Source organism: Lepisosteus oculatus, chromosome 14, assembly GCF_040954835.1.
Source record: "Lepisosteus oculatus isolate fLepOcu1 chromosome 14, fLepOcu1.hap2, whole genome shotgun sequence".
NCBI classification, from domain to species: Eukaryota; Metazoa; Chordata; class Actinopteri; order Semionotiformes; family Lepisosteidae; genus Lepisosteus; species Lepisosteus oculatus.
This window is the reverse complement of record NC_090709.1, coordinates 34,537,409-34,558,326: the sequence shown is the minus strand read 5'-3', so window position 1 is coordinate 34,558,326 and position 20,918 is coordinate 34,537,409. Positions and strand designations below refer to the sequence as shown.

The 20,918-nt window shown below is 45.9% G+C and overlaps 16 non-coding genes across 16 annotated transcripts; all 16 read left to right on the top strand.

Moving 5' to 3' along the window:
• Positions 1-2,044: 2,044 nt before the first annotated feature.
• LOC138244725 (5S ribosomal RNA) lies at positions 2,045-2,163 on the top strand. Its single transcript, XR_011193340.1, has one exon. It is a non-coding gene; the product is annotated as a 5S ribosomal RNA (ribosomal RNA).
• Positions 2,164-2,700: 537 nt separating this feature from the next.
• LOC138217272 (5S ribosomal RNA) lies at positions 2,701-2,819 on the top strand. The gene has a single exon (XR_011180984.1). It is a non-coding gene; the product is annotated as a 5S ribosomal RNA (ribosomal RNA).
• Positions 2,820-3,356: 537 nt separating this feature from the next.
• LOC138244724 (5S ribosomal RNA) lies at positions 3,357-3,475 on the top strand. Its single transcript, XR_011193339.1, has one exon. It is a non-coding gene; the product is annotated as a 5S ribosomal RNA (ribosomal RNA).
• A 537-nt stretch (positions 3,476-4,012) lies between these two features.
• Positions 4,013-4,131, top strand: LOC138244363 (5S ribosomal RNA). Its single transcript, XR_011192976.1, has one exon. It is a non-coding gene; the product is annotated as a 5S ribosomal RNA (ribosomal RNA).
• A 537-nt stretch (positions 4,132-4,668) lies between these two features.
• LOC138244935 (5S ribosomal RNA) lies at positions 4,669-4,787 on the top strand. The gene has a single exon (XR_011193551.1). It is a non-coding gene; the product is annotated as a 5S ribosomal RNA (ribosomal RNA).
• A 537-nt stretch (positions 4,788-5,324) lies between these two features.
• On the top strand, positions 5,325-5,443 carry LOC138217547 (5S ribosomal RNA). Its single transcript, XR_011181259.1, has one exon. It is a non-coding gene; the product is annotated as a 5S ribosomal RNA (ribosomal RNA).
• Positions 5,444-5,980: 537 nt separating this feature from the next.
• LOC138244723 (5S ribosomal RNA) lies at positions 5,981-6,099 on the top strand. The gene has a single exon (XR_011193338.1). It is a non-coding gene; the product is annotated as a 5S ribosomal RNA (ribosomal RNA).
• Positions 6,100-6,636: 537 nt separating this feature from the next.
• LOC138216096 (5S ribosomal RNA) lies at positions 6,637-6,755 on the top strand. The gene has a single exon (XR_011179808.1). It is a non-coding gene; the product is annotated as a 5S ribosomal RNA (ribosomal RNA).
• A 536-nt stretch (positions 6,756-7,291) lies between these two features.
• On the top strand, positions 7,292-7,410 carry LOC138217721 (5S ribosomal RNA). The gene has a single exon (XR_011181433.1). It is a non-coding gene; the product is annotated as a 5S ribosomal RNA (ribosomal RNA).
• Positions 7,411-7,947: 537 nt separating this feature from the next.
• Positions 7,948-8,066, top strand: LOC138217038 (5S ribosomal RNA). Its single transcript, XR_011180751.1, has one exon. It is a non-coding gene; the product is annotated as a 5S ribosomal RNA (ribosomal RNA).
• Positions 8,067-8,605: 539 nt separating this feature from the next.
• Positions 8,606-8,724, top strand: LOC138244934 (5S ribosomal RNA). Its single transcript, XR_011193550.1, has one exon. It is a non-coding gene; the product is annotated as a 5S ribosomal RNA (ribosomal RNA).
• A 537-nt stretch (positions 8,725-9,261) lies between these two features.
• LOC138217546 (5S ribosomal RNA) lies at positions 9,262-9,380 on the top strand. The gene has a single exon (XR_011181258.1). It is a non-coding gene; the product is annotated as a 5S ribosomal RNA (ribosomal RNA).
• Positions 9,381-9,917: 537 nt separating this feature from the next.
• On the top strand, positions 9,918-10,036 carry LOC138216917 (5S ribosomal RNA). Its single transcript, XR_011180630.1, has one exon. It is a non-coding gene; the product is annotated as a 5S ribosomal RNA (ribosomal RNA).
• A 537-nt stretch (positions 10,037-10,573) lies between these two features.
• LOC138216094 (5S ribosomal RNA) lies at positions 10,574-10,692 on the top strand. The gene has a single exon (XR_011179806.1). It is a non-coding gene; the product is annotated as a 5S ribosomal RNA (ribosomal RNA).
• A 536-nt stretch (positions 10,693-11,228) lies between these two features.
• On the top strand, positions 11,229-11,347 carry LOC138217710 (5S ribosomal RNA). The gene has a single exon (XR_011181422.1). It is a non-coding gene; the product is annotated as a 5S ribosomal RNA (ribosomal RNA).
• Positions 11,348-11,884: 537 nt separating this feature from the next.
• Positions 11,885-12,003, top strand: LOC138217037 (5S ribosomal RNA). The gene has a single exon (XR_011180750.1). It is a non-coding gene; the product is annotated as a 5S ribosomal RNA (ribosomal RNA).
• The last annotated feature ends 8,915 nt before the right edge of the window (positions 12,004-20,918 follow it).

The following is a 20,918-nucleotide window of genomic DNA, read 5'->3' as shown; positions in this document are numbered from 1 at the left end:
CATGTTCTACATTGTGTCTCGAGAATTCAATTGTACCTCAACACAAGTTGTTATCAATTTAATTCATGAGTAATGTATTTACTTCCGAGTTTAGAGTAACAGTGGGTAATAACACTGATTAGCGATTTGGTAACCGAACGATATATATTGACATATATTCTCTGTTGTGTATCTCTTTGTGTTGGCATCTCTTCAAGATTATATACCTTGTATATTGATAACCCTCACAGTAAGGTCTGCCGCTCGTATCCAGGCAGACTAGTATATGTTTGGTGCACAATTTATATGAATAAATGTATCTCGTGTATTGAACCCGTGTGTGTGCGTTGTTAGTTGTTCTGACGATTGATTTTCTAAAAGCCACAACGAACAACCTCGTGATTACTGCTACAATTAATAATTGTCTCAGTAAACCCATCAAACCTCTACAACCACGATACACCACCATAAACTATATTAATTTAGGAACATAAACATATAGTGTAAACTGTATATGGCTGGTATTGGTAGTTTAAAGAAAAAATACACACCAGTATTCCACTTTCTTCCTAAACATTTTAAGCATCAAAGTCTTACATGTAGTAAGATTTTACCAGGTTTCGGAAACGTTTTTACATGCTCCTTCTGACCATCTTAACTTTATATACTTTGTGAAAAGTCATAAGATATTCACATTTTCTGTGAATGTGTTCGTTATCGGAGTAAACAAAAGCATACTTTTAGAATTTGATTAATAGGGAATATAATATGGAATCACGTACCTAAAGAAATTAATAACGATATAATTATTTTTATGTACTGTAGCTCAAATAGTAGTATAATACACTTTCTATGGATACATGTGCTTCTACGCAATGCAGAAGCACATCCACAAGTAACATAACCTAGCTAAGAGAGGACATTGGCTAGCCATTATGATAAATACAGTGGAAAAAAGCAATTGGGAAAATAAGACCTGCTGATCTGTTATACATACCAGGAAGAGAACAGAATATGATTTTTTTCTGTTCGAAACGTGTGTTGTCTTTATGAAATTCATGTATTTTAAACGTTTAATTAAGAAGAAAAAAACTTACAGAAAGATACTAAGCTGATCACGAGATAGAAAGATCACCCGTTTTTCGCGAATAAAAAGTGGCTATTAACTGGGTGAACTGTTATTAACTGGAGTCAACTGGGTGAAAACACATAATATGAACATGAAACAAAACAAAAAATAAAAATAAGATACAATCTACAGACATTAAAACCGGTGTCATGGAAATATAACTATCAAGGAAGCCACAAGAGAGAGTTCTCACCTGAGTAAGGTCTTTATTTCAATATTGGGAGCAACCAGAGACTCAATTTGTTACAAGCAGTACAGGGTTTTCATAAGACGTTGCGCTGTAAAAAAGCTCAGCGCTTTGTCCATTCTAAAACTTCCACTTTCCCTAAGAGAAAACAGATTACATCAAAAAGCGAAAGAAGAAGCACTAGATATGTTATTCAAAGCTTATCAGTTACTTTCAGCTAATTCTAACGACCCAGACAGCATATATTGTTTTGGTACATTGTCTTCTAAAGTAACCTAAACAGTGTACTTTGTTGACGCACTGTTTTCTAAAATTCTGCACGTACTGTAGCACAGCAATTACATCCTTGAAATATATTATCTAAAAGCCCCAATATATTTCTTTGCAAAGCTCTCTACATTTTAAGAATCAATTTACTTATTAGATTTCCACTTAAAGACTTGTTTGGCTGGCGTTCGGGGAGTCGCGTTTTTCAGAATTGTATTGAGATCGTTTTCCACAGAGCTCAGATGTCAAAGCACAGCAGCAGCTCTCCACAGCGATCCTCTATAGCGCCCTTTCTCCCGCAGCTCCGTCCTCATTGGAAGGAAGCAAGAGTGAAAGGCTGAAGTGAAATAGAGCGGGGACGAAGGCAGTGAAGAGAGAGAACGTGGGAAGAAGAGAAAAACGCAAGGGAAAAAAAGCAGCGTCGTAAAAGAGGTGACGGAGCTGTCCTCTCAATAAGAAGGGTGCCAGCGAGCCTTGCTCTCGCTTACGGCCACACCCCCTTGAGCACGCCTGATCTCGTCTGATCTCGGAAGCTAAACAGGGATGGGCCTGGTTAGTACTTGGATGGGAGACCGCCTGGGAATACCAGGTGCTGTAAGCTTTTAAGCGCAGGAGGCGCCCTATCCCCGCTCGCTCGCTCATTCCCCTGTTCACACGTGCAGTGCGGCTTGTCCGTCTGTTTATTTGTCAGCTTTGGCGAGACACGGGTGCTTGTGTATTAGCGTGAGCGTTTTTTATTCTGATCATGAACAGTTTAACAAGTCCGCAAAGGATCGAGGAAAGGTTTATCGCCAGCTGAAAAGAGACACAGCGCTTCGGCTGTGGAGACTTGTTCGGCTGGCGTTCGGAGAGTCGCGTTTTTCAGAATTGTATTGAGATCGTTTTCCACAGAGCTCAGATGTCAAAGCACAGCAGCAGCTCTCCACAGCGATCCTCTATAGCGCCCTTTCTCCCGCAGCTCCGTCCTCATTGGAAGGAAGCAAGAGTGAAAGGCTGAAGTGAAATAGAGCGGGGACGAAGGCAGTGAAGAGAGAGAACGTGGGAAGAAGAGAAAAACGCAAGAGAAAAAAAACAGCGTCGTAAAAGAGGTGACGGAGCTGTCCTCTCAATAAGAAGGGTGCCAGCGAGCTTTGCTCTCGCTTACGGCCACACCCCCTTGAGCCCGCCTGATCTCGTCTGATCTCGGAAGCTAAACAGGGATGGGCCTGGTTAGTACTTGGATGGGAGATCGCCTGGGAATACCAGGTGCTGTAAGCTTTTAAGCGCAGGAGGCGCCCTATCCCCGCTCGCTCGCTCATTCCCCTGTTCACACGTGCAGTGCAGCTTGTCCGTCTGTTTATTTGTCAGCTTTGGCGAGACACGGGTGCTTGTGTATTAGCGTGAGCGTTTTTTATTCTGATCAGGAACAGTTTAACAAGTCCGCAAAGGATCGAGGAAAGGTTTATCGCCAGCTGAAAAGAGACACAGCGCTTCGGCTGTGGAGACTTGTTCGGCTGGCGTTCGGAGAGTCGCGTTTTTCAGAATTGTATTGAGATCGTTTTCCACAGAGCTCAGATGTCAAAGCACAGCAGCAGCTCTCCACAGCGATCCTCTATAGCGCCCTTTCTCCCGCAGCTCCGTCCTCATTGGAAGGAAGCAAGAGTGAAAGGCTGAAGTGAAATAGAGCGGGGACGAAGGCAGTGAAGAGAGAGAACGTGGGAAGAAGAGAAAAACGCAAGGGAAAAAAAGCAGCGTAGTAAAAGAGGTGACGGAGCTGTCCTCTCAATAAGAAGGGTGCCAGCGAGCCTTGCTCTCGCTTACGGCCACACCCCCTTGAGCACGCCTGATCTCGTCTGATCTCGGAAGCTAAACAGGGATGGGCCTGGTTAGTACTTGGATGGGAGACCGCCTGGGAATACCAGGTGCTGTAAGCTTTTAAGCGCAGGAGGCGCCCTATCCCCGCTCGCTCGCTCATTCCCCTGTTCACACGTGCAGTGCGGCTTGTCCGTCTGTTTATTTGTCAGCTTTGGCGAGACACGGGTGCTTGTGTATTAGCGTGAGCGTTTTTTATTCTGATCAGGAACAGTTTAACAAGTCCGCAAAGGATCGAGGAAAGGTTTATCGCCAGCTGAAAAGAGACACAGCGCTTCGGCTGGGGAGACTTGTTCGGCTGGCGTTCGGAGAGTCGCGTTTTTCAGAATTGTATTGAGATCGTTTTCCTCAGAGCTCAGATGTCAAAGCACAGCAGCAGCTCTCCACAGCGATCCTCTATAGCGCCCTTTCTCCCGCAGCTCCGTCCTCATTGGAAGGAAGCAAGAGTGAAAGGCTGAAGTGAAATAGAGCGGGGACGAAGGCAGTGAAGAGAGAGAACGTGGGAAGAAGAGAAAAACGCAAGGGAAAAAGAGCAGCGTCGTAAAAGAGGTGACGGAGCTGTCCTCTCAATAAGAAGGGTGCCAGCGAGCCTTGCTCTCGCTTACGGCCACACCCCCTTGAGCACGCCTGATCTCGTCTGATCTCAGAAGCTAAACAGGGATGGGCCTGGTTAGTACTTGGATGGGAGACCGCCTGGGAATACCAGGTGCTGTAAGCTTTTAAGCGCAGGAGGCGCCCTATCCCCGCTCGCTCGCTCATTCCCCTGTTCACACGTGCAGTGCGGCTTGTCCGTCTCTTTATTTGTCAGCTTTGGCGAGACACGGGTGCTTGTGTATTAGCGTGAGCGTTTTTTATTCTGATCAGGAACAGTTTTACAAGTCCGCAAAGGATCGAGGAAAGGTTTATCGCCAGCTGAAAAGAGACACAGCGCTTCGGCTGTGGAGACTTGTTCGGCTGGCGTTCGGAGAGTCGCGTTTTTCAGAATTGTATTGAGATCGTTTTCCACAGAGCTCAGATGTCAAAGCACAGCAGCAGCTCTCCACAGCGATCCTCTATAGCGCCCTTTCTCCCGCAGCTCCGTCCTCATTGGAAGGAAGCAAGAGTGAAAGGCTGAAGTGAAATAGAGCAGGGACGAAGGCAGTGAAGAGAGAGAACGTGGGAAGAAGAGAAAAACGCAAGGGAAAAAAAGCAGCGTCGAAAAAGAGGTGACGGAGCTGTCCTCTCAATAAGAAGGGTGCCAGCGAACCTTGCTCGCGCTTACGGCCACACCCCCTTGAGCACGCCTGATCTCGTTTGATCTCGGAAGCTAAACAGGGATGGGCCTGGTTAGTACTTGGATGGGAGACCGCCTGGGAATACCAGGTGCTGTAAGCTTTTAAGCGCAGGAGGCGCCCTATCCCCGCTCGCTCGCTCATTCCCCTGTTCACACGTGCAGTGCGGCTTGTCCGTCTGTTTATTTGTCAGCTTTGGCGAGACACGGGTGCTTGTGTATTAGCGTGAGCGTTTTTTATTCTGATCATGAACAGTTTAACAAGTCCGCAAAGGATCGAGGAAAGGTTTATCGCCAGCTGAAAAGAGACACAGCGCTTCGGCTGTGGAGACTTGTTCGGCTGGCGTTCGGAGAGTCCCGTTTTTCAGAATTGTATTGAGATCGTTTTCCACAGAGCTCAGATGTCAAAGCACAGCAGCAGCTCTCCACAGCGATCCTCTATAGCGCCCTTTCTCCCGCAGCTCCGTCCTCATTGGAAGGAAGCAAGAGTGAAAGGCTGAAGTGAAATAGAGCGGGGACGAAGGCAGTGAAGAGAGAGAACGTGGGAAGAAGAGAAAAACGCAAGGGAAAAAGAGCAGCGTCGTAAAAGATGTGACGGAGCTGTCCTCTCAATAAGAAGGGTGCCAGCGAGCCCTGCTCTCGCTTACGGCCACACCCCCTTGAGCACGCCTGATCTCGTCTGATCTCGGAAGCTAAACAGGGATGGGCCTGGTTAGTACTTGGATGGGAGACCGCCTGGGAGTACCGGGTGCTGTAAACTTTTAAGCGCAGGAGGCGCCCTATCCCCGCTCGCTCGCTCATTCCCCTGTTCACACGTGCAGTGCGGCTTGTCCGTCTGTTTATTTGTCAGCTTTGGCGAGACACGGGTGCTTGTGTATTAGCGTGAGCGTTTTTTATTCTGATCATGAACAGTTTAACAAGTCCGCAAAGGATCGAGGAAAGGTTTATCGCCAGCTGAAAAGAGACACAGCGCTTCGGCTGTGGAGACTTGTTCGGCTGGCGTTCGGAGAGTCGCGTTTTTCAGAATTGTATTGAGAGCGTTTTCCACAGAGCTCAGATGTCAAAGCACAGCAGCAGCTCTCCACAGCGATCCTCTATAGCGCCCTTTCTCCCGCAGCTCCGTCCTCATTGGAAGGAAGCAAGAGTGAAAGGCTGAAGTGAAATAGAGCGGGGACGAAGGCAGTGAAGAGAGAGAACGTGGGAAGAAGAGAAAAACGCAAGGGAAAAAAAGCAGCGTCGTAAAAGAGGTGACGGAGCTGTCCTCTCAATAAGAAGGGTGCCAGCGAGCCTTGTGCTCGCTTACGGCCACACCCCCTTGAGCACGCCTGATCTCGTCTGATCTCGGAAGCTAAACAGGGATGGGCCTGGTTAGTACTTGGATGGGAGACCGCCTGGGAATACCAGGTGCTGTAAGCTTTTAAGCAAAGGAGGCGCCCTATCCCCGCTCGCTCGCTCATTCCCCTGTTCACACGTGCAGTGCGGCTTGTCCGTCTGTTTATTTGTCAGCTTTGGCGAGACACGGGTGCTTGTGTATTAGCGTGAGCGTTTTTTATTCTGATCAGGAACAGTTTTACAAGTCCGCAAAGGATCGAGGAAAGGTTTATCGCCAGCTGAAAAGAGACACAGCGCTTCGGCTGTGGAGACTTGTTCGGCTGGCGTTCGGAGAGTCGCGTTTTTCAGAATTGTATTGAGATCGTTTTCCACAGAGCTCAGATGTCAAAGCACAGCAGCAGCTCTCCACAGCGATCCTCTATAGCGCCCTTTCTCCCGCAGCTCCGTCCTCATTGGAAGGAAGCAAGAGTGAAAGGCTGAAGTGAAATAGAGCGGGGACGAAGGCAGTGAAGAGAGAGAACGTGGGAAGAAGAGAAAAACGCAAGGGAAAAAAAGCAGCGTCGAAAAAGAGGTGACGGAGCTGTCCTCTCAATAAGAAGGGTGCCAGCGAACCTTGCTCTTGCTTACGGCCACACCCCCTTGAGCACACCTGATCTTGTCTGATCTCGGAAGCTAAACAGGGATGGGCCTGGTTAGTACTTGGATGGGAGACCGCCTGGGAATACCAGGTGCTGTAAGCTTTTAAGCGCAGGAGGCGCCCTATCCCCGCTCGCTCGCTCATTCCCCTGTTCACACGTGCAGTGCGGCTTGTCCGTCTGTTTATTTGTCAGCTTTGGCGAGACACGGGTGCTTGTGTATTAGCGTGAGCGTTTTTTATTCTGATCAGGAACAGTTTAACAAGTCCGCAAAGAATCGAGGAAAGGTTTATCGCCAGCTGAAAGAGACACAGCGCTTCGGCTGTGGAGACTTGTTCGGCTGGCGTTCGGAGAGTCGCGTTTTTCAGAATTGTATTGAGATCGTTTTCCACAGAGCTCAGATGTCAAAGCACAGCAGCAGCTCTCCACAGCGATCCTCTATAGCGCCCTTTCTCCCGCAGCTCCGTCCTCATTGGAAGGAAGCAAGAGTGAAAGGCTGAAGTGAAATAGAGCGGGGACGAAGGCAGTGAAGAGAGAGAACGTGGGAAGAAGAGAAAAACGCAAGGGAAAAAAAGCAGCGTCGTAAAAGAGGTGACGGAGCTGTCCTCTCAATAAGAAGGGTGCCAGCGAGCCTTGCTCTCGCTTACGGCCACACCCCCTTGAGCACGCCTGATCTCATCTGATCTCGGAAGCTAAACAGGGATGGGCCTGGTTAGTACTTGGATGGGAGACCGCCTGGGAATACCAGGTGCTGTAAGCTTTTAAGCGCAGGAGGCGCCCTATCCCCGCTCGCTCGCTCATTCCCCTGTTCACACGTGCAGTGCGGCTTGTCCGTCTGTTTATTTGTCAGCTTTGGCGAGACACGGGTGCTTGTGTATTAGCGTGAGCGTTTTTTATTCTGATCAGGAACAGTTTTACAAGTCCGCAAAGGATCGAGGAAAGGTTTATCGCCAGCTGAAAAGAGACACAGCGCTTCGGCTGTGGAGACTTGTTCGGCTGGCGTTCGGAGAGTCGCGTTTTTCAGAATTGTATTGAGATCGTTTTCCACAGAGCTCAGATGTCAAAGCACAGCAGCAGCTCTCCACAGCGATCCTCTATAGCCCCCTTTCTCCCGCAGCTCCGTCCTCATTGGAAGGAAGCAAGAGTGAAAGGCTGAAGTGAAATAGAGCGGGGACGAAGGCAGTGAAGAGAGAGAACGTGGGAAGAAGAGAAAAACGCAAGGGAAAAAAAGCAGCGTCGTAAAAGAGGTGACGGAGCTGTCCTCTCAATAAGAAGGGTGCCAGCGAGCCTTGCTCTTGCTTGCGGCCACACCCCCTTGAGCACGCCTGATCTCGTCTGATCTCGGAAGCTAAACAGGGATGGGCCTGGTTAGTACTTGGATGGGACACCGCCTGGGAATACCAGGTGCTGTAAGCTTTTAAGCGCAGGAGGCGCCCTATCCCCGCTCGCTCGCTCTCATTCCCCTGTTCACACGTGCAGTGCGGCTTGTCCGTCTGTTTATTTGTCAGCTTTGGCGAGACACGGGTGCTTGTGTATTAGCGTGAGCGTTTTTTATTCTGATCAGGAACAGTTTAACAAGTCCGCAAAGAATCGAGGGAAGGTTTATCGCCAGCTGAAAAGAGACACAGCGCTTCGGCTGTGGAGACTTGTTCGGCTGGCGTTCGGAGAGTCGCGTTTTTCAGAATTGTATTGAGATCGTTTTCCACAGAGCTCAGATGTCAAAGCACAGCAGCAGCTCTCCACAGCGATCCTCTATAGCGCCCTTTCTCCCGCAGCTCCGTCCTCATTGGAAGGAAGCAAAAGTGAAAGGCTGAAGTGAAATAGAGCGGGGACGAAGGCAGTGAAGAGAGAGAACGTGGGAAGAAGAGAAAAACGCAAGGGAAAAAAAGCAGCGTCGAAAAAGAGGTGACGGAGCTGTCCTCTCAATAAGAAGGGTGCCAGCGAACCTTGCTCGCGCTTACGGCCACACCCCCTTGAGCACGCCTGATCTCGTTTGATCTCGGAAGCTAAACAGGGATGGGCCTGGTTAGTACTTGGATGGGAGACCGCCTGGGAATACCAGGTGCTGTAAGCTTTTAAGCGCAGGAGGCGCCCTATCCCCGCTCGCTCGCTCATTCCCCTGTTCACACGTGCAGTGCGGCTTGTCCGTCTGTTTATTTGTCAGCTTTGGCGAGACACGGGTGCTTGTGTATTAGCGTGAGCGTTTTTTATTCTGATCATGAACAGTTTAACAAGTCCGCAAAGGATCGAGGAAAGGTTTATCGCCAGCTGAAAAGAGACACAGCGCTTCGGCTGTGGAGACTTGTTCGGCTGGCGTTCGGAGAGTCCCGTTTTTCAGAATTGTATTGAGATCGTTTTCCACAGAGCTCAGATGTCAAAGCACAGCAGCAGCTCTCCACAGCGATCCTCTATAGCGCCCTTTCTCCCGCAGCTCCGTCCTCATTGGAAGGAAGCAAGAGTGAAAGGCTGAAGTGAAATAGAGCGGGGACGAAGGCAGTGAAGAGAGAGAACGTGGGAAGAAGAGAAAAACGCAAGGGAAAAAGAGCAGCGTCGTAAAAGATGTGACGGAGCTGTCCTCTCAATAAGAAGGGTGCCAGCGAGCCCTGCTCTCGCTTACGGCCACACCCCCTTGAGCACGCCTGATCTCGTCTGATCTCGGAAGCTAAACAGGGATGGGCCTGGTTAGTACTTGGATGGGAGACCGCCTGGGAGTACCGGGTGCTGTAAACTTTTAAGCGCAGGAGGCGCCCTATCCCCGCTCGCTCGCTCATTCCCCTGTTCACACGTGCAGTGCGGCTTGTCCGTCTGTTTATTTGTCAGCTTTGGCGAGACACGGGTGCTTGTGTATTAGCGTGAGCGTTTTTTATTCTGATCATGAACAGTTTAACAAGTCCGCAAAGGATCGAGGAAAGGTTTATCGCCAGCTGAAAAGAGACACAGCGCTTCGGCTGTGGAGACTTGTTCGGCTGGCGTTCGGAGAGTCGCGTTTTTCAGAATTGTATTGAGAGCGTTTTCCACAGAGCTCAGATGTCAAAGCACAGCAGCAGCTCTCCACAGCGATCCTCTATAGCGCCCTTTCTCCCGCAGCTCCGTCCTCATTGGAAGGAAGCAAGAGTGAAAGGCTGAAGTGAAATAGAGCGGGGACGAAGGCAGTGAAGAGAGAGAACGTGGGAAGAAGAGAAAAACGCAAGGGAAAAAGAGCAGCGTCGTAAAAGAGGTGACGGAGCTGTCCTCTCAATAAGAAGGGTGCCAGCGAGCTTTGCTCTCTCTTATGGCCACACCCCCTTGAGCACGCCTGATCTCGTCTGATCTCGGAAGCTAAACAGGGATGGGCCTGGTTAGTACTTGGATGGGAGACCGCCTGGGAATACCAGGTGCTGTAAGCTTTTAAGCAAAGGAGGCGCCCTATCCCCGCTCGCTCGCTCATTCCCCTGTTCACACGTGCAGTGCGGCTTGTCCGTCTGTTTATTTGTCAGCTTTGGCGAGACACGGGTGCTTGTGTATTAGCGTGAGCGTTTTTTATTCTGATCAGGAACAGTTTTACAAGTCCGCAAAGGATCGAGGAAAGGTTTATCGCCAGCTGAAAAGAGACACAGCGCTTCGGCTGTGGAGACTTGTTCGGCTGGCGTTCGGAGAGTCGCGTTTTTCAGAATTGTATTGAGATCGTTTTCCACAGAGCTCAGATGTCAAAGCACAGCAGCAGCTCTCCACAGCGATCCTCTATAGCGCCCTTTCTCCCGCAGCTCCGTCCTCATTGGAAGGAAGCAAGAGTGAAAGGCTGAAGTGAAATAGAGCGGGGACGAAGGCAGTGAAGAGAGAGAACGTGGGAAGAAGAGAAAAACGCAAGGGAAAAAAAGCAGCGTCGAAAAAGAGGTGACGGAGCTGTCCTCTCAATAAGAAGGGTGCCAGCGAACCTTGCTCTTGCTTACGGCCACACCCCCTTGAGCACACCTGATCTTGTCTGATCTCGGAAGCTAAACAGGGATGGGCCTGGTTAGTACTTGGATGGGAGACCGCCTGGGAATACCAGGTGCTGTAAGCTTTTAAGCGCAGGAGGCGCCCTATCCCCGCTCGCTCGCTCATTCCCCTGTTCACACGTGCAGTGCGGCTTGTCCGTCTGTTTATTTGTCAGCTTTGGCGAGACACGGGTGCTTGTGTATTAGCGTGAGCGTTTTTTATTCTGATCAGGAACAGTTTAACAAGTCCGCAAAGAATCGAGGAAAGGTTTATCGCCAGCTGAAAGAGACACAGCGCTTCGGCTGTGGAGACTTGTTCGGCTGGCGTTCGGAGAGTCGCGTTTTTCAGAATTGTATTGAGATCGTTTTCCACAGAGCTCAGATGTCAAAGCACAGCAGCAGCTCTCCACAGCGATCCTCTATAGCGCCCTTTCTCCCGCAGCTCCGTCCTCATTGGAAGGAAGCAAGAGTGAAAGGCTGAAGTGAAATAGAGCGGGGACGAAGGCAGTGAAGAGAGAGAACGTGGGAAGAAGAGAAAAACGCAAGGGAAAAAAAGCAGCGTCGTAAAAGAGGTGACGGAGCTGTCCTCTCAATAAGAAGGGTGCCAGCGAGCCTTGCTCTCGCTTACGGCCACACCCCCTTGAGCACGCCTGATCTCATCTGATCTCGGAAGCTAAACAGGGATGGGCCTGGTTAGTACTTGGATGGGAGACCGCCTGGGAATACCAGGTGCTGTAAGCTTTTAAGCGCAGGAGGCGCCCTATCCCCGCTCGCTCGCTCATTCCCCTGTTCACACGTGCAGTGCGGCTTGTCCGTCTGTTTATTTGTCAGCTTTGGCGAGACACGGGTGCTTGTGTATTAGCGTGAGCGTTTTTTATTCTGATCAGGAACAGTTTTACAAGTCCGCAAAGGATCGAGGAAAGGTTTATCGCCAGCTGAAAAGAGACACAGCGCTTCGGCTGTGGAGACTTGTTCGGCTGGCGTTCGGAGAGTCGCGTTTTTCAGAATTGTATTGAGATCGTTTTCCACAGAGCTCAGATGTCAAAGCACAGCAGCAGCTCTCCACAGCGATCCTCTATAGCCCCCTTTCTCCCGCAGCTCCGTCCTCATTGGAAGGAAGCAAGAGTGAAAGGCTGAAGTGAAATAGAGCGGGGACGAAGGCAGTGAAGAGAGAGAACGTGGGAAGAAGAGAAAAACGCAAGGGAAAAAAAGCAGCGTCGTAAAAGAGGTGACGGAGCTGTCCTCTCAATAAGAAGGGTGCCAGCGAGCCTTGCTCTTGCTTGCGGCCACACCCCCTTGAGCACGCCTGATCTCGTCTGATCTCGGAAGCTAAACAGGGATGGGCCTGGTTAGTACTTGGATGGGACACCGCCTGGGAATACCAGGTGCTGTAAGCTTTTAAGCGCAGGAGGCGCCCTATCCCCGCTCGCTCGCTCTCATTCCCCTGTTCACACGTGCAGTGCGGCTTGTCCGTCTGTTTATTTGTCAGCTTTGGCGAGACACGGGTGCTTGTGTATTAGCGTGAGCGTTTTTTATTCTGATCAGGAACAGTTTAACAAGTCCGCAAAGAATCGAGGGAAGGTTTATCGCCAGCTGAAAAGAGACACAGCGCTTCGGCTGTGGAGACTTGTTCGGCTGGCGTTCGGAGAGTCGCGTTTTTCAGAATTGTATTGAGATCGTTTTCCACAGAGCTCAGATGTCAAAGCACAGCAGCAGCTCTCCACAGCGATCCTCTATAGCGCCCTTTCTCCCGCAGCTCCGTCCTCATTGGAAGGAAGCAAAAGTGAAAGGCTGAAGTGAAATAGAGCGGGGACGAAGGCAGTGAAGAGAGAGAACGTGGGAAGAAGAGAAAAACGCAAGAGAAAAAAAGCACCGGGGTAAAGTTAGCTCGAAGTTCGAAAACGATTTTGGCACGCCTGTAGCGCTTTCACGAAACCTCTTAGAGTTGCGAGAATGCTTGTTTTGTGTATAAAATACATTGTGGATGCTTTCTCAGCCTTTACTTTGTCGTTTTTATGACATTTTTTTGACCAAGCACGCATATTCTTTTGTCCATATCTTCGCGATGGAAGCACAGAATGCTGTCAAACCAAATGCATTTTAAAGACCACGACTTGTGGATATTTCCACACCCTTTATATCAAACTATCAGTGAGCTAATTATCTTTTTTAAAACCTCCGGTTTTTCATCGATGCGTAATTACGCACGAACTGGAACCCGGGGGACCGCTGTGTGCACACGTTCACAACGCGAGAAATACTGTTCAATACGGCTTCGTGCGAAAAACCGGTATATGACCATAGGAAGCAGAACAGCGCAGTCTCCAATTACCCAGACTGTAAGCACGGGAATAAAGCTTTGTTTGATTTCTGAAACCCTTCCTTTACGTCCTGTTTTCATTCAGGTAAGGGTCAACTATATTCACAATACTACTGACAGCAGGAAGATAAAAATATTCTTTACTCAGCAGCTTATTAAAAACAGCTCCCATGATGTTCATACCGACTTTTTACACAGAACACTGACACAGCTTTGTGTTCTGAATCTCTTTTTCTCGTGCTTTTATTTAATGTGGCACAATGCACTGGGATAGGGGTATTCTGTTCACAAACCAATAGCATTTAAACCACAGCACCCACAATGCTGCAGGTAAGTGTTTTGCACACTAAGCAGGTCATCTGACTATTCCCAGCTTTGTTTTGGGTTATGGAACCTTTATTTTTTTATGATTTTCTGAAGATAACACTACAGGTGGGATGGGTGGGTTGTCTTCATGGCTCAATAGCATTTCAAATACAGCACCCACTCTGCTGAAACCAAGTGTTTTACACACCAGACAGGCCCCCAAACCTCATACAACCTTACTGTAGCTGTGGCCCCTTTCTTTAATTTTTTATGATTTTCTGATTACACTACAGGTAATACACTGGGACAGGTGGGTCGTCTTCATGGCTCAATAGCATTTCAAATACAGCACCCACTCTGCTGAAACCAAGTGTTTTACACACCAGACAGGCCCCCGAACCTCATACAACCTTACTGTGGCTGTGGCCCCTGTCTTTATTTTGTAATGAGTTTCTGAAGATAACACTACAGGTAATACACTGGGACAGGTGGGTCGTCTTCATGGCTCAATAGCATTTCAAATACAGCACCCACTCTGCTGAAACCAAGTGTTTTACACACCAGACAGGCCCCCAAACCTCATACAACCTTACTGTAGCTGTGGCCCCTTTCTTTAATTTTTTATGATTTTCTGAAGATTACACTACAGGTAATACACTGGGACAGGTGGGTCGTCTTCATGGCTCAATAGCATTTCAAATACAGCACCCACTCTGCTGAAACCAAGTGTTTTACACACCAGACAAGCCCCCGAACCTCATACAACCTTACTGTGGCTGTGGCCCCTGTCTTTATTTTGTAATGAGTTTCTGAAGATAACACTACAGGTAATACACTGGGACAGGTGGGTCGTCTTCATGGCTCAATAGCATTTCAAATACAGCACCCACTCTGCTGAAACCAAGTGTTTTACACACCAGACAGGCCCCCAAACCTCATACAACCTTACTGTAGCTGTGGCCCCTTTCTTTAATTTTTTATGATTTTCTGAAGATTACACTACAGGTAATACACTGGGACGGGTGGGTCGTCTTCATGGCTCAATAGCATTTCAAATACAGCACCCACTCTGCTGAAACCAAGTGTTTTACACACCAGACAGGCCCCCGAACCTCATACAACCTTACTGTAGCTGTGGCCCCTGTCTTTATTTTGTAATGAGTTTCTGAAGATAACACTACAGGTAATACACTGGGACAGGTGGGTCGTCTTCATGGCTCAATAGCATTTCAAATACAGCACCCACTCTGCTGAAAAGAAGTGTTTTACACACCAGACAGGCCCCCAAACCTCATACAACCTTACTGTAGCTGTGGCCCCTTTCTTTAATTTTTTATGATTTTCTGAAGATTACACTATAGGTAATACACTGGGACGGGTGGGTCGTCTTCATGGCTCAATAGCATTTCAAATACAGCACCCACTCTGCTGAAACCAAGTGTTTTACACACCAGACAGGCCCCCAAACCTCATACAACCTTACTGTAGCTGTGGCCCCTTTCTTTAATTTTTTATGATTTTCTGAAGATTACACTACAGGTAATACACTGGGACGGGTGGGTCGTCTTCATGGCTCAATAGCATTTCAAATACAGCACCCACTCTGCTGAAACCAAGTGTTTTACACACCAGACAGGCCCCCGAACCTCATACAACCTTACTGTAGCTGTGGCCCCTGTCTTTATTTTGTAATGAGTTTCTGAAGATAACACTACAGGTAATACACTGGGACAGGTGGGTCGTCTTCATGGCTCAATAGCATTTCAAATACAGCACCCACTCTGCTGAAACCAAGTGTTTTACACACCAGACAGGCCCCCAAACCTCATACAACCTTACTGTAGCTGTGGCCCCTTTCTTTAATTTTTTATGATTTTCTGAAGATTACACTACAGGTAATACACTGGGACGGGTGGGTCGTCTTCATGGCTCAATAGCATTTCAAATACAGCACCCACTCTGCTGAAACCAAGTGTTTTACACACCAGACAGGCCTCCGAACCTCATACAACCTTACTGTAGCTGTGGCCCCTGTCTTTATTTTGTAATGAGTTTCTGAAGATAACACTACAGGTAATACACTGGGACAGGTGGGTCATCTTCATGGCTCAATAGCATTTCAAATACAGCACCCACTCTGCTGAAACCAAGTGTTTTACACACCAGACAGGCCCCCGAACCTCATACAACCTTACTGTAGCTGTGGCCCATTTCTTTAATTTTTTATGATTTTCTGAAGATTACACTACAGGTAATACACTGGGACGGGTGGGTCGTCTTCATGGCTCAATAGCATTTCAAATACAGCACCCACTCTGCTGAAACCAAGTGTTTTACACACCAGACAGGCCCCCAAACCTCATACAACCTTACTGTAGCTGTGGCCCCTTTCTTTAATTTTTTATGATTTTCTGAAGATTACACTACAGGTAATACACTGGGACAGGTGGGTCGTCTTCATGGCTTCATGATTTTTTGACTGTAATCAAGTGTTGTGCATTTGTGCAAGTGTCAGGCCTCCTGACCTTTCACAGTCATGCTTTGTTGTGTGAAACTTTAATTCTCTTTTTAGGATTTTTTGAACATGGGAACTTCCACCGAGATGAATGAGGTGCTCTTCAATAGCTTTTTCATCTATACACACAAGCGTATGTAACCAAGACACTCAGAACCAACAGAATCAACGTGAAGTCATAGAAAAACAAGAATGCCCCCGAGACATCTGCACCCCCCTCTTGGACCACTCTGGTATCAACACCCCCAAACCAATCCATACCAGCTAACAAGACTCAGAATCGGTGCAACCCTCCAACCTGGACCAAGAGCAGGATGGGACAAGTACCTGCACCACACTACGCACCCCTCATCCAGACCAGCAGGACAGCCAGACAGCACCATCATGACACACATAATGAGATCACTTTCTGTCAGTATGTGTAACATTCTGGGCCTGGGCTCCTCTGTATTTTGGCTGAAGGGAGTTCAACAACATTATTAAACGGACTGACATCATAATCTGACAAGATACATTGTTTAGGGGAGACTTGTCCACCCACTGTCCCCCTGGTAACGTGAAGATCATTGTCCCTTGGCTTACCTAAACCAGAATCACTTGGGTCTCCGGGGCGGATCGGTGTATGGTACAAAGTCTTAAAAACAGAACATTGTTGAATTGTCTATAAAAAACAACCAATATCCCTTGGATTTCCCAAACACAAAGCTGGAGCAAGTATACTAACTCCATACCCTTAAACTACAAAAGGCCTGTGGCGTAGACAGGGTAAACAGCCACATCATGTGACATAACTGCATGAGCCTAGTGATGAGCCTAGTTTAAAATACTCAACCCCATCCTGAAGTACGGATGTTTTCCTTTGGCCTGGAATCCAGGACTGATCACCTGACCCTAACAACTGCCGGAGCATTTGTGTGAACAGTAACCTGGGCTAGCTATTCACCAGTATCTTCAATACCCTATTACTGGCAGCTTGCCAAATACAGTGTCCTGAATAGAAGCCAGATCGACTTCATATGAAGCTGGCACATATCTGACCACATACGCACTCAACACACACTTTAAATGAACAGAAAAATAGTGACCTGTGTCTTTGATTTCTAAAAAGCAATAGGCTCTATTTTGAACAAATAACAAATATACAAACTTTCAATGTGGGGTAAGAGGTACAGTCCACAACTGATTTTTTTTAGCGTACTCAGAAAGTATAAGCGGTTTGAAAATACTTACATAAATTATTTTAGGAAGACTGTGTTGGTTTTTGTATCATTTGTGTTTGTGTTGACTCTTATTGAGATCTCCAGTCACCTGCCCTTATAGATGCCTCTTTTGCTTATGTGTTGTTAGAAATTGAGCTCGCCTGTGTGCCTGCTTCTAGGGTTTTTTTAAAAAAGGAATAGGTTGGTTTTCTATTTTTTTTACCCCTTGCCCAGTAGCAGTCTACTACAGGGGGGATTCTGGGTCCTCTCTCCATACAGTATGTCTCCTTTTGCATTGTTTCCAGACCTGGGCTGATTTGAGTTTTTCATGGTAATGGATTACAAGGGTAAGTCTGACAGAAGTGAATGTGGTGGATCTGCCATCTGCCCAAGCAGGAAGGTAGATACAGTATATGTAAACAGGTTTTAGCATTAATGTTTTGCATACAATCACCCTTTCCAAAAGGTGAGATAACCAGAGAAAACAGGACACAGCTTTTCTAGGGACTTTTTTTCCCTACAGTATTTATGGTTACGATGGGTTTTAACTCTTTGTGGAGATAAGCTATTTTTATCTTTTCTTTGGTGTAGGTTCATGAATGCATGGGCTTTCTTTTCTTCCATGTCTTGTTCCTTTGTTCAGTTGTTTTGTATTCTTTCTGTTTTGTCCCCTTATTTTTGTGCTGGTGCTAGAATTTCTGCTGGCTTTTCCATGTTTTTCCCTTTTGCTCTTTGATTTAATTTTTTCCTGTGACCCATTTTTCCTTATTTATCTCAATGTGATATTTTCCCCTTCTCCTCAGCTGTTGAGTCTCTTGCACTTTCTTCCCTGTTATCAGTATTGTCTGATGTTGGATTGCATTTTAAGTTCCTTATCTTTTAGTAATCCTGTAATTTTTTTTCCACTGTTATTCTCATCTTTTATTGTACTATTGCTGTTATTGCAGTCTTCCCACAGTTTATTTTATTCTTAAACAACATACTAAATAATATAAGAATACATGTTGTGCTCATCTCTTTCCTGCCACTTGCACTCCTGATATTGTCTTCAAATAATTCCAATATTTTAGAGCTCTATATTTTCAAGCCTTGAAGGCCTAAGGTTGTTTTTTAAAGTGTTTGAATGTGATGTACTAACTACTGTCTACAATAACAATAACATACATAAATTACCAATAACATGCATATAAAAAATAGCCCAGAAATCAAGTATGAAGTAAGGAAATGGCTGCAGCTATGAATCAGAATTTTAATCTATTGGTTTTGTAGTTGGTTGGAACTTGGAACTAGTTAGACAAGGGGTGTGAAGATTCGTTACAGATGTATTTTGCTGTACGCAGAACAAGTGAACAATAGACGGACATAATTTCACAAGACAACCCAGTTGGTTCTTGAAATTTCCAAACCACACATCAGAGTGAAAATTAAAACAAATTGAGGAAGGACCGATAGGAGAAGATCAACAATGAATCATTAACATTACAATGCTTAAGTTGCCTTTATAATAAAGACAATTTTGTCCTTTTGTGAGGATCATGTCCACATTGGACCTGTTTTTTTAAGTTGTTTTGAAATTTCACTTAGGGTTCAGAACATTTCACAACTACTAATTTTTTTTCCTACCACCTCAGCTAATTCTCTCCCCCTTTAGGTTTGGGTGGGGGTATGGGTTTTTTCCAGAAACCTGTTATCATTTCTTTGATGTTGGACACATTTGTCTTCAGGAAGTTTTCTTCACACCTCCTATCATACTCATCTGACATGTCCATAGCTACACTCATTTACTTGCAGCAGACAAACAATGACAGAGTCGTCTGCAAATTTTATTAAGTGTCTGGAGTGGTGAGAGCTCTTGAGGGTGTTTGCTTACAGGACAAAGAGTAACGGAGACAATATGCATCCTTGGGGGAACCAGTAAAACAATACCTGTTGTTGGATAATACATTGTTGACTTTCACACTCTAAGTCTGTTCAGAAATCAGTAACCCCTCTGATGATGTTAAGATCAAAACCAAAGTTTGATAATAGCTTTGCTGCCTGTACTTGAGGTCAAATGCAATTGCATACAGAGGAGGAAGTATAGCACAACAAAAATAACACACTTCTAAATCTACCACAGCACAGAAAAAAACTAGAAAAATCACTTATAAAACCACAGGAGTACACAAACATAACACAAACTAGAATGCCACATAGACAATAATCTGTAGCAGAATACCTGCTTATGTTGTATTTTCTTTGTGGATGTTTTTGGATGTTGTATTGGCCTTGGCAACTCTGTGATTTAACAGTCATGATAATAAAGCATTTTTGAATCTCTATGTGAGTGGAACCTGTTGAATATTAGTTCAGATGGCTAGCTGTGTCAGCAGGTGTAGGCTGCAAAGGATCAAGTAATAGTTTAATTCCATGCTGAAAAGAGAAGAAAGAAAACACAACATTTTGGCTGTGGAGCCTTCTTCAAGGGTTACAGTTGAAGAAGGCTCCATGGCCGAAACTTTGTTTTCTTTCTTCTCTTTTCAGCATGGAATTAAACTATTACTTGTTAAATATTAGTTACACTTGGGTTTCGCAATATAATATAACCAAGAGGTATTGTTATTTTTTTAATACTTTTACAGCAGTCAAACTGGCATACTCTGATATCTGAGAGAGAGTTTAATATAAAAATTTTCTCTTGAACTGTCATGAACCAGTTTAATTTGTTTTTACCTCTCTACAAATCAGCCTTCAAAAGCTTAACTCATGTAGCTGTAATGTACATGAACACCATTAAAAAGTTTTCCTTTCTCTATGTGGCACGTGGAGTGCTGAGAACGCATGCTCCAAGCTGCTTGCTCCTGTAAGGAATTAACAACTTAAAGATTAAGTTAAATTATAAATAGGCCTCACCCTGTACATAGGGAGTTATGGGACATGTTTCGTTTAGAAGGGATTTAAAAGTAAAAAGTAAAGCCTGAAATAAACAAACTGTGCCATGTAAGACCAAGGTAAGGAATGTTTGTTACTATTTGTTTTGTCTGGTTATTTAAACCATTCCGTCTATTTCACACTTAACCAATTTTGAATTAGAAAGACTACAAACTGTGCAAACTTCCAAGTCTGTAAGGGTGTATGATGTAGATCATTCACAAGAGCACACGGCTGCTTGTTATAATTGTAAGAACTGTAGTTCACTACTGTTCTTTTGACTCTTGAGCTTGCATCATACAGCCGTTGGAGTGCATTTCAAACCTAAGAGATATCAAACTCATTTAACCTGTCAGACATATGTTAAATGGGTTGTGACTTTTGGCAAAGTTTTTTGCTACATAATTTGTTTCATGAATACCATTTATCTCTATAACAACTTTCCTGTCCCCAGAACATATGTTTTAAGCTGCTTGATCCCATTGGGTGCAACCTTTCCATTGTATTCATAATGTGTTGTTTGCATTAGGAGTGTGTTAAATAAGCAGAAAAGAGGCCTGTTTTTTCTGTTGCTTCTGATCTTATACAGTGGTCAGAATCTCTCATCCAAAAGCTTATGAGTGGAAAAAAATTAAGTACAGATGCACAATCCATTAAAAACCATTTAAAGAGCATAAGGGTTTTCATCACATGGACTTGTTCGACTGTTGAGGATTTCTGTTTTGGTTGAGGATCAATTAAAGGACAACAACCTGAAACACTATCTTCGATCTTTCCAGAGCTGTAAGTAGTCATTCCAAGTTTATTAACTTGTCTCTTTTTTTCTATGTACTTTTCAATAGCCACTGATGTTATTTACAACAGTTTTTTTTTTTCAAAATTGCATCTTTTTGGACAAATTTTAAAGAATTGGCACAATAGGCGGAGGAGTGGCTCTGTGGCTCAGGATCTGCACCGGTGGCTGGAAGGTTGCTGGTTCACATCCCATGGTTGACAGAGGAATCCTACTCTGTTGAGCCCCTGAGTAAGGCCTTTAATCCCAGCTGCTCCAGGGGTGCTGTA